Source organism: Dipodomys merriami, unplaced genomic scaffold, assembly GCF_024711535.1.
Source record: "Dipodomys merriami isolate MVZ:Mamm:240054 unplaced genomic scaffold, mDipMer1.0.p SCAF_9, whole genome shotgun sequence".
Classification (NCBI taxonomy): domain Eukaryota; kingdom Metazoa; phylum Chordata; class Mammalia; order Rodentia; family Heteromyidae; genus Dipodomys; species Dipodomys merriami.
This window is the reverse complement of record NW_027206512.1, coordinates 22248110-22259067: the sequence shown is the minus strand read 5'-3', so window position 1 is coordinate 22259067 and position 10958 is coordinate 22248110. Positions and strand designations below refer to the sequence as shown.

Genomic DNA, 10958 nt, shown 5'->3' with positions numbered 1-10958 from the left:
TTCTCTTTTTTTTAACCATCTAAAAGTGTTTTTATTGGCAGCGTGAAGCCTGGCACATATTATGACAGTCTTTTGAATATGAAGAGTGATCCACTGGCTCCTGTGTAGAACAGCTTTAGAATATGGGTGTAACTGAAGGATGTAGGTCATCAGACTTGAGTCCTTGAGTATGTCTGTGCCTGATCTCTTCTTGTCTCTTTTTTTGCAATGAAGTGAAGAAACACATTCCACATTCTTACTCCATGATATTTTATTCAAATGCGTGGGGCCAAATGGTCATGAGGCAAATCTTCTGGAATCAAAATTCAAAAGAAAACTTTAGAGGGCATTCTTATTTAACTAGAATAAAAAGTTGAGAGGTTTTTCTTTTTATAATTTGTAAGATCAACCAAGTTCATCTCAAATATAAAAATGAAATCCTGACTCTTTGTCCCTCCCCCAAGGATATAATGCCTTTGGGAAATATTTGAAGTACCACATTATTGCGTTGTTTGTACTTTTAAGCCACTGGATTCAACTTGGTACTGATAGCTCACCATTTCTCAAACACTGAACAAAGAGACACAAAGAAGAAGCACTTTGGATCCCAGAATTTTATGGGGACTTCTAGCATAGGGTGATAAGGTGATTCTTAACCCCTAAAACAGGTGGGGATTATCTTTCTTCATGTCTAGATTATAAAGTCAAGTTTACATAACTTTATGGATCACAACAAAACAGTAATGACAGGCTCACTTTTGCTGTATCAATTCCAAGCAGCAGAGTGCAGGATGGGTACATCCATATAGGTGGGGCAAGAGAAAAAAAAATGCATACCTGATTTAGCAATGGACCCCAGTAACTTACTGATTCAAGGCTCCAACTCACTGGTCTCTCTGGCTCCAGATTCCAAGATGTCCACTTCAGACTCAAGATTCTAGAACTACTCAAGTCAAATGGTCCTCGTGAACTCTAGCATTAATTCCACTCCAGGGGTAATAAGTTTCAAGCTCTCTGCTATCAGTCAAGCAGCAGACCAATCCTATCAGCTGCTCCTTTCATTGACTCACATGACCTCACAAAAGAACTGAGCAAAGTAGAGAGAGTGGAAGAAGTTCACTAACTAAACAGAAACTCTTAAGTTTTTATAGACAGGAAATGTCATATAAAATTGATTATATGACCTAGAAAACAAGAGGTATTACAAACCTCAAAGCAATATCCAAAAAAAGGAAAGTTAAATAATAAAAAATAATTATTGAAAAAAAGAATTATACATATCAGATTGTAAGTAGAAATATAAACTAATATCCGAAAGAAAAAATTATACAATCATAAAAATATCTTTGAGAAAAGATGCAATCTAAAATTGTTTAATAACTTGCACAATTGGTCTTCATAAATTCTTAGTGGAGTTATCAATTGAACAGTTTTTAGGAAGACATTTGGATAATATCTGTAAAAGATAAAGTTTCATTCCTAAAATCTTACTTATAATAATTAATAAGACTATTAAATTAACATCTAGTAGTAAATAAACAGACCAATATGCCAGTGATCTAGAGGACTAGCTCAGGAAACCCCACAGTAATCTAGTGAGAAGATATAAATCCATAAGAATAGTAAAGAATATATGCAAGATTTCAGATAAAGGGTTGTGAATTCCAATTAGAATTTTCTGTGGAGGAACTTTAATAGGCTTGGTAGTAATAATAATAATGGAAATTCTTTTGAGCTAGAACTACTATTCAAATGTTTTGAGTTTGTTTTGCTCTTGACTTGTTTGACTACTTTTTAAATAAAAATTACAATATTCATAATCATCATTGAAGTTAGAATATTTATACTTGAGTAAAAAAAATTTTTCTCTAAATTCCAGTGGCTTCCGGGTTGGGGACTCTCTGGTTCTAGCTCCCTAGCTTTAGTCTGTACTGCATCTTTTGGTAGAATGGTGCTGTAATCTGGTAAAGTCAGCTCTGTAGTAGATTAAAGGCTTGGTTGGGGATGTGTAAGAAGCCTGTCTTGAGGTGACTCAATTGATATTTTTGTTAAATGAGTGACATTTGTGTTTTTGTGCATCTACACTTGTACACAATGAAGACATGGTTGTAAACACTTGTCAGGTAGTGTGACAACTCTGATATATTGACATGATGAAAGCCAGTTGACTTACAGGTAATCATGTTATCGGAGGTATTTAAAGTTGGATTTAAGTTGATTTTAAAATAATGGATTTCAGATAAAAAATTGATATAAAAATCTGCATGCATTTTCTGACCTAAGCACTGATAGTTTCTATCATTATTTGGCTCCCATGTTTGTCTTTTCAAGAATCTCTGAATCCATTTATGAACTCATTTGACTGGACTTAGCTTCTCAAAGTAGAAATATAGACTGGATTTGGTGGCTTCAGTTCAACAAATGTTATGAGGATTGCCTTCCCTGTGAACAGCTTAAACCTATAATTTTCTTGTTTCTTGCCACTCATAGTACGAAAATGTAAACAAAACCACTAAATATTTTGGTGCTGCCCCACTCTGCTGAATAAAGGTAGACCTGACATATATCTAGTCCAAAAGGGAGCCAGAAAAACGAATATATCAAAGTTGTGTAGCCTCCAACTTTAATTGTATTAGCCAACTTATATATGTTCACATGACAAATTGTTAGATACATTATCGATTAGATTCAGCAAGATATTATTTGCAGTGATTGCAGTGGTTTAGAATATAGAATTTTAAGATCCACTAATATTACACTAAAACATTTCAAGAAAATCTTAGTAACAACAAAGGGAAGGGAAAGACAGGTATGCTTCTTTTTAGCTACCCAAGGTCGATCTGCCCATACTGATAATCATGCATGACCTATGAAAGATGATGAAAATGTCCAAAATGACGCATGGCAGAAAAAACAAATGCCTTCCACTGTTAGAATAACTTCTTACCCATATGCAAAACCACTGGGGGCTCTGCTCTGTTATTCTCGTTCGTGGGTTAAGTGCTAGAAGCTCCATCTTTGTTACAATGGACAAATCACTAAAAGAAGTAACTGTAAGTCACACAAAATTCTTAGGTCTTCTACTGGAAGATGACATGTCAAAGATTATCTTAGTCTTATTTGCCAAAGCATGTGTGCCAAAGCATTCTTACCCTGATTTTTACAAAGTGGCAATTGAAGAAGTACATGATAAACAACATCGAAACCTGTGAATGGGAATTGTGGAATTGTTGAAGTACTAAGGTATTTCTCTGTGGCATTTGTTACTTTTTTGTAAGGAAAAAAATACTCTATAAGCATCTAGGAAGTATAGAATTGATTACCCAGGAAGGAACAAGTATCAAACCGACAATAAATAGAGTCAAACATTAAAACAGACAAGAAAATTTCATGCCTACACCCACAGAAGAAGACAAAAAGAAATCTCAAGTAAAAAACCTTCAGACAAAAAGAATAGATATTTATTTTTTACCAGGTGAAGGAAACTAGAGAAAGGGAAAAGAGCAGGGAGAGAGGTTTGGCAGGTGCACAGAAAGGTGTAATGAGACTACGGAGTAATGAGACTATTGAGGAAAAGTAGAGATGACCAAGGAAAATATTTTATTAGTTGCAAATATAAATGCATACCTACTATAAAGGGTGCCACAGGCCAAGATGCATTGTATTCATAATGACTTTGTTAAATGGCAACTCATAGATAGTGCTATTTGAAGACATTTTTTAAAAAAAGATACCACATTCAAATGCATCTCAATATTGTATCAGTAATTTAATAAAATATTTGGGAAATTACAACTATGTTTTTGTGTTCAAAATTTAGAAAATGCATACCTCATTATTATAAATTTCTGAGGTGTACTTAAAATCTTGAGCAGATAAATATTTAAAAGCTAATCATGTGTCCAGATGTGCTTACCTACTCCAGCATCTCAGGGAGGCTGAGTATTCTTTCTTTTGCTTCATTAAACTTCGCAGCAAGAAGCTAATTTAATGCCACTACTAAAACCACAGGTGACCATAGAAGCCTTCTGTCATGAAGTACCCTAATACTTGAAAGAGGAAAACAAACTGAAATCATTCTGTTAAACCTGGCTGATTTAGGGATGAGTAGCCAGCATATAGTTTGTCCTTTGCTGGCTAATGTTTGAAAAGTATGACAGAAATTGCTGCAAACTTATATGTATCATCAGATGTACACAGTGGCTCATACCTTTTATCTTAGCCCCTGAGAGGCTGAGATCTAGTGAACTGGGACTGAGGAGGAAAAGATCCTGAGCTTTCATCCCCAATTAACCAGGAAAAAGAAGGATTAGAGGCACGAACTAAGTGGTACGTAGCCATCTGACCAAGTAAGCCCAAGCCCAGTAATCACAAGGCCCTGAGTTTAATTCCTGATACCTCCAAAACAAACAAACAAGCAAAAGGTCTCAGAAAAGCACCTTACTAAGCTATGGTTTTTCTAAAACTACTGTGCTCGTAAAGCCAATGATAAATATAGCACCTTATCTAGAAAGCCACCATTTCCTCCTATGGATTAAGTGCAATTTTTATTAGTTTACTAAGATTCACTTCTAGCGCACGTATACATTTTGATGTATCACCAGAAGATTGATAGCAAACTCTTATGGTACTTGTTGAACTTTAAACAACCTAAGCTATACATACGACACCACACAGGATGTGAAAAGTCATTGTTCATATTACTTTGTGATATATCCATCTCTATTTTATGTTATAGATTTGAAATATTTTGCCTTTCATCATTTTTCCATTGTATTTGTGCTATAGTGCTTTCATCCTTTTCTTATTCATGGACATTTGGGGTAATACTGGGCTTTTAGTGGACATATAGGTAAAACATAGACGTTTATATCTAAAACATAATTTTATTACATCTATAATATATTTTTAACAGAATAGTCACATGACTTTTGCAAGCAACTTAAAAGAGCTGTTTTATAATTTTTTAAAATTTTTTGGTAGATTTTGGGGCTTGACCTCTGGGCCTGGGTGCTGTCCCTCAGTTCTTCAGCTCAAGGCTAGCACTCTACCACTTGAGCCACAGTGCCACTTCTGGTTTTCTGAGTGGTTTATTGGAGGTAAGAATCTCACATAGAGTTTCCTGGCTGGGCTGGCTTTGAACCGTGATCTTCAGTTCTTGGCCTCCTGAGTAGCTAGGATTACAGGTGAGAGCCACCAGTGTCCACCTGTCTTATAGATTGTATCTTTCATACAGAGTACTCTGAAGAAAGAAAAGTACATGTAGCCATTTGTTTTCATAAATACTGCTATTCTGTCCTCAGTACTGAAAAGTCAAAACTGTATCTGGCACACCAAATGATCCCTAAAAGTTAGAAATTAAAAGAGCATTAAAAATGATTCTTACTTTTCTATTAAATATGTAAAAGCTCTGATTTTTTTATTGTGAAAATACCATACAGAGAGGTTACAATTACATGGGCAAGATAATGAGTACATTTCTTATCAAGCATTGTTGCCTCCTCCTTTGTTTCCCCTTCCCATCCCCCCCCAACCAAAGTTGTAAAGTTCGTTTTTTGACGTAACTATTTGTACATCTCATTGTTGCAATGGGTCCACCTGTATCCCTATTTAAACAATTTGTTTTTTTCCCTACCCCTCCACAAATTATACCAACATCAAATACAGTTAAAGCAGAGGTTATACCTGGGAGGAGGGACATACAAAGCAACAAAGAAATCATCTTATAAATATGTTAGGAACAATTGCATGAAAGCAAAAACATTTGAATACTTATCTTGGGGTTTATTTCACCTAACATCAACTTATCTGACCTTTTCTGCTTGTCTCAGACATATACTAGTTATTACAAATAAGGGAAACCATGGGACCTATGTTTCTTTGGGCCTGGCTTACTTCACTCACTTAATATAATTTTTTCCAAGCTGTTTTAAGGGGGAAAGAAATCAGAACTTCAATTATACAGGTGCTTTGAATACTTCAATTTCTTTCCAATAAACCAACTAACTGATCAACAGCAATGCTTAAAATATAAGTGGGCAATGCTCCCCACAAAGCAACACAGTAAGAGCAACTCACAGCAATGTGATCTTCATTCTTGGCTCCTATCGGGACCTTTTACCTATTTTCCTAAATGACAATCTGACAATCTGACAATCCTCCCTAGCATCCATAGTTTTCTGGTTTTGTTTTGTTTCCTGATTCTGGGGCTTTATCTCTGGGTCTGGGTGCTATCTCTCAGCTTTTGTGCTCAAGGCTAGGGCTCTACCACTCGAGCCACAGCAGCCACTTCCAGCTTTTTTGGGGGGGGGGGGCGGTCGTGGGGCTTGAACTCTGGGCTTAGGCGCTGTCCCTCAGCTCTTCAGCTCGAGGAGAGCGCCCTACCGCTTGAGCCACAGCACACTTTCAATTTTCTAGCGGTTTACTGGAGATAAGAAGCTCTCGAGCTGGCTTTGCACTATGATCCTCAGATCTCAGCCTCCTGAGCTGCTAGGATTACAGATGTGAGCCACCACCGTCCCGCCCAATTCCAGCTTTTTGATAGTTAATTAGGGACTTTCCCGGCTGACTTTGAACCATGAATCCTCAGATCTCAGCTTCCTGAGTAGCTAGGATTACAGGCAAGAGCCACCAGCGCCCACCTATGGTTTTAGTCTCTCCAATGGAGCAGCAAACCACTTAGGGTTCTATTCAGTATTTCAGTTTGAGGTGCAAGAACTTTAACTCAAATCTACTACCCAGATGCACATTCAGGACATGGCATTTTGCAGCTGGGTACTGACCCAGACCTCTCAGCGGCTGGCATGGCTGGAGTGATGGGGTCGTGGGGGTCATGGGAGAGGGGATGGGGGTATTGCCCCGCAAGCTGTATCTTCAGAGTCTGAGAACGAAACAGCCAGGGCCTGGCCTGGGTCACTGCTCTGCCTCTCTGCCGCTCTGCTGCTCTGCCCTTTTCGCCACTCTTCCAAACCAGACAGACTCTCGTGTTCCCAATAGACTGACAGACCTGGGCCTCAGGTGCCACGGACTCAAGATGATATTCTAGCTGTCATGGCCCAGGGGCTGGGGCCTGAAAGGAGGCGGCCGCTGGTCTGACCCATGGAGCCCACTTTCTGCAGCACCCCACAAACCGCCTGGAACGATCCAACCGAAGTCTGAGGGGTTGGGACGGGGGGGGGGGGGAGGGGGGGAGGAAGGGGGACCTTCCTGACACCACGGGATTCCAGGCGCCCCTGGATAAGGTCACTTCTGCCAGTTCTGCCGGCTTGTCCTGGCTTGAGAAACCGCTATGAAAAGTTGTGGGCTTTCTGACTGGGCTGTGTCTGGTTATTATTAGTATTTCTTTTTTTTAGTTTACTCAAAACCACTAAAAACATTAGGTTCAAATCTTTGTGTGGGCATATGCTTCCGTTTCTCTTGTGTGGCTACTTAAAAATAGGATAACGTCTGGGATTACTAAGTATATGAAATGGGGGCGGGGGAGGCACAGAAAAATTACTTTCCTGAGTAGTTAGAGACATTTTATACTTCTACTAGGAAAGCATGAGTCCTCCTTGCTCCAGATTCTCCGCATATGGTATAGTCAGTCATTCCACTTTTAGTCTTTCTAGGTTTCCCCGCCTCACCCACTCCATGCCTTGCAACTGAGTCTGTTCTATTGTGTTTTCCCTATTCATTCTTACTATACATATAAGCAACATAACATGTGACCTTTTCTCCTTCCCAGGTTGACAACTTTTGCCTTTCCCCTTAGAGAATTTTATGGTATCTCTTTAGCACGTGAGCACTGATAGAATCACTACTTTTGCATCTGAAAGCCAGTATTAGATAAAATATGGATTAACTGAACACCAGCACAATACCATCCATCAATGAGATGACTGAGAGAGGTACTGACTACTGGTATCACTGTGGTAAAGAAAGGCATGCCTATTTCGTTTGCAGGATGGATCAGGACAAGCACATTTTTATCATGGAGCTCATAATGGCATGTTTTATTCTTATTTGGTATTTAGATGCATTTAGATGTCAGCTGGCCACAGCAATCTAAATAAACAGAAACCAAAATCAAACCCAAAAATAAAGGGCTAGTGACTCCTGTAGTGTTCTTTCATTTGGATTTTGATTGGCATTTATTTGATGAATAATATTTAGAATCACTTTATGTGATTATTACACTTCTTTTTTGATCAACCTTTTTACACACTTTCTCATTGTCTGGTGGCTTTTGTTTTTGTTGGTTTTTTTGTTATGTTTGTTTGCTGGTTTATAAACACTCTGGTTGCAAGTCCACTTTTCTGGCATGTTAACTATTTTTCCAAAATTGTTTCATTGTAACCTTTCCTATTTAAGTTTGATGAAGCCTAAATTATTTTTTTATTCTTTTATAACTCATGTGTATCTGTTGCTGTGCTGAGAATTCATTACCTTACACAAGTTGTAATATTTGTATCTTATGTTTTCTTCCAACAATTGTATGATTTTAGGTTTTATATTTAGGCTACTAACATTTTAGTTAATTTTGATACATGAAATATAAATATTTGTGTAAATTCTTTTTTATATATAGCCAGTTGTTTCGGAGAAAAATGTTTAAAATAGCATTCTTTTTCTATTGCATTCCCTGGGAATCCATGTTGAAAATGAATGCCGTCACCATGTCTAAGGGCATTTTTGAAATGGTTATTCAGATCCATTGATCTACATGATACTGGATGATGGAAACAGTAGAAATAAGCTGAGCCCAATCTTACAAACATGGCAGATTATGTCTTATTGGAACTTCAGCACATGCTGGCTAACTTCAGCTTGAGCCAGAGGGAGATAGCAGTGACCAAAACATAAAAATAAAAATTGTGAGAACAAAAGAGTAAACTGCTCCCTGAAGGAAGACAGCAGTGAACAACTATTGACTGGATAGGTTGAGTTAAAGTGAGTCAATTTTCCATTGATCATGGGCATGGTTTCAAAAGATGATTTCCTACTTGTGCACAAGCACCCTGACTGTCTATCTGTGGGCTAACAGACAGTTAACTTTGCTCAGAAACTGCCAAGTTACTCTACAGCTTATGACATCATCTTGCATCAATAACCTGGCCTTATGATTTAATCCAGGTAATTTTTCTTGTTTTACATGTTTTTTATTGTGAAAATACCATACAGAGGGGTTACAATTACTACATTTTTATTGTAAAATTACTGTACAGAGGGGTTACAGTTACATAAGTAAGGTAATGAGTACATTTCCTATCAAGCATTATTACCTCCTCCTTGGTTTTTCCCCTTCCACCTCCCCAACTCCTCCCCTCCCCACCCCAAGTTGTAAAGTTCATATTCAACGTAGTGTCTTCTACATCTCATTGTTACAATGGGTCAACCTGTATCCATATTTCAGCATTTTGTTATTTTCCTTTCCCTCCCCAAATTAGAAAATTGAATACACAAGATGCAGGGCACCAACATCAAATACAATAAAAACGGGGGTTATACCATGGGGGAATAACATACAAAAGAAACAAGAAAATCACACAGTACATTATAAATATGTTAAAAACAATAGCAAGAAAGAAAATCCCACTTGTGTCCCTATCTTGGGGTTCATTTCACTTAATATCATCTTATATGGTCATATGTACATAGCTTTTGACCTTTTCTGTTTGTCCTAGACATGTACTAGTTATTGTGAATAGGGAAACCATGGGACCTATGTTTCTTTGGGCCTGGTTTACATCACTTAATATAATTTTTTCCAAGTCTTTCCATTTCCTAACAAATGGGGCAATGTCATTCTTTCTGATGGAGCCAAAGAAATCCATTGTGTATATATACCACATTTTCTTGATCCATGCATCTACTAAGTGACATCTGGATTGCTTCCATATCTTAACTACGGTAAATAATGCTGCGATAAACATAGTTGTGCTGATAGCTTTAGTATAGCCTTGTGATCATTTGGGTAAATGCCCAAAAGTGGGATTGTGGGGTCATAGGGAAGCTCAAGGACAGATCTTACTCTGAGTTCAAGCCCTGTTCTGGAAAAATAAAAAAGAAAGAAAGAAAGAAAGAAAGAAAGAAAGAAAGAAAGAAAGAAAGAAAGAAAGAAAGAAAGAAAGAAAGAAAGAAAGAAAGAAAGAAAGAAAAAAAGGAAAGAAAGAAAGAAAAGAAGGAAGGAAGGAAGGAAGGAAGAAAGAAAGAAAAATGTTATATATTATTGTTTTCACTAATAGATACAATGTAAAACAATTAAACTCAAGAAAGTAGAAAACTGAATGATGTTTACCAAAGGTGGAGGATAGGAAAAAATGGGAAAATGATAATCAAATGGTACAAAGACTCAGAGAAAGAGGAGGAATAGATGTTCTTTTTCATTGGGCTATATTCCACAAATACATATTAGAGAATAATGTACATTATTATTTCAATAATACTAAGAGCAATTGGCACATGTTCTTACAAGTTCTTACAGTTCTTATAAGAACTGACACATATGTTACTTTAACTTCAATATTCTACATCATAGAATGTAAATGTCCTATATAATAGGATTCAAACATAAGTTTGAAATGTATGAATATATACACATGTAATTTGTCAATTTAAAATGAAAAAAATTAACTCCAGATAGTTTAAAAAATACTTTTACAATTGATTTTAGCCTCTTTTTCTCATCTCAGGACGTTAACAGCATCTTGAGCCTCATAAACTTTCTTATTCTGCACATATTGGATCAAAACCTCATTACTAGGATTTTGTCATCAGACAAAGCTGATCAACTCATGGTAGCCAGAAAATAGAGAGAGGAAGTATCTAGAAAGTAGATATAGATTCCAAGGACATAGCTCCAAGGACCCACTCTGTTCAAGAAGGTTCCACTCCCTGGGTTTCTATCACTTCCCAAGAGCCTATCAAATTATGAAACCATTATGGAATCAGTTCATTGATGAATTCAGAACCCATGTAATCCCATCACGTCACTAAAG

At 37.1% G+C, this 10958-nt stretch overlaps 1 long non-coding RNA gene across 1 annotated transcript; it reads right to left on the bottom strand.

Annotated features, from left to right (window-relative positions):
- LOC138820715 (uncharacterized) lies at positions 1–7107 on the bottom strand. The gene is made up of 4 exons (XR_011369964.1): positions 6986–7107; positions 3896–4028; positions 847–1066; positions 1–292 (listed from the first exon to the last, which is right to left on the bottom strand). It is a non-coding gene; the product is annotated as an uncharacterized lncRNA (long non-coding RNA).
- Positions 7108–10958: the final 3851 nt, after the last annotated feature.